Source organism: Aplysia californica, unplaced genomic scaffold (genome assembly GCF_000002075.1).
Source record: "Aplysia californica isolate F4 #8 unplaced genomic scaffold, AplCal3.0 scaffold00815, whole genome shotgun sequence".
Classification (NCBI taxonomy): Eukaryota; Metazoa; Mollusca; class Gastropoda; order Aplysiida; family Aplysiidae; genus Aplysia; species Aplysia californica.
The window spans coordinates 50,250-51,407 of record NW_004798085.1 but is presented as its reverse complement, the minus strand read 5'-3'; positions in this window follow the sequence as shown (position 1 = coordinate 51,407).

Genomic DNA, 1,158 nt, shown 5'->3' with positions numbered 1-1,158 from the left:
TGAGAGAGAGAGAGAGAGAAGGGAGGAGAGAGAAGGGGTGGGGGTGAGGTGAGGGGAGAAAAAAAGGAGAGAAAGGACAATAAAGACAGGGGAACTGTAAGGGTACCAAAGAAGAAAAAGAAAGAGAGACAGAGAGAGAGACAGTGGGGGAGGGAAGAAGAATGAGCTAATGAGAAGAGTAACAAAAAGAGAGACACATAAAAAAACTGAGATCTAACAAGACACATCAAAAAGAACACTGCACTAACACAGACAAGAGATTCTCTATTTGATCTACCATCGCTTCAAGGCACCGAGGATTCCTATCTTTTTTCTTTCACTTCTTTTCTTTTTTTTTTCTTTTTTTTTGTATTTTTCTCTTCAACCTTTTCTAAGACCACTCACAACTCACCACTACACCCCCCTATAAAGAATACTATTATTAGATCTAAACAAACGTGCGCATGCGCATCCACTTGTACTCGTGACGTCACTTCTCTTTGGCAAAATCAACATCCTCCCACCCCATTTTCCCCCTTTTCAGATTCCTATAGACACTTGTGTGTTAGCTCTGTACATACATGGCGTCACTACCGGACTCTGGCAAATAAGCGCATTGCTAGGGCTTTTTTTCCCTCCACAGTGTTACTGTACCAAGGTAAATAAGCGCTCTGTTCGTTTACTCATCATTACGACACTACCTATTTTCTTCTCTCAGTTTTTCTCTTTCTTTCTCTCTCCCTCTCTCTCTCTCTCTCTCTCTCTCTCTCTCTCTCTCTCTCTCTCTCTCTCCCTCTCTGATTTTTGTTATTACAATCCACACAAAGAAAGAAAAATCAATTCCATCTTTTTGGAAAATGAACATCCCTTGTTCCCTCAAAAAAAATATCAGTAAGAAGTAAAAGACCTAGGTTTCTGATCTGTAACAAATAAAGATACAGAAGTTCATTCTTACATTCATCAAACTTCTTCCTTCTTAATCATCTTGTTGTAAGTATTCATATGACCTGAGAGCAGGCATCAGAAAACCATTGAGTTCGTTCATGTCATCTATGTGACTGTAAGCCTGTTAGTGACTGCAAACATACTATGTGTGTACATGTAATGTTTCTCTCTCTGTGTTTCTCTGTCTCTCTCTCTCTCTCTCTCTCTCTCTCTCTCTCTCTCTCTCTCTCTCTC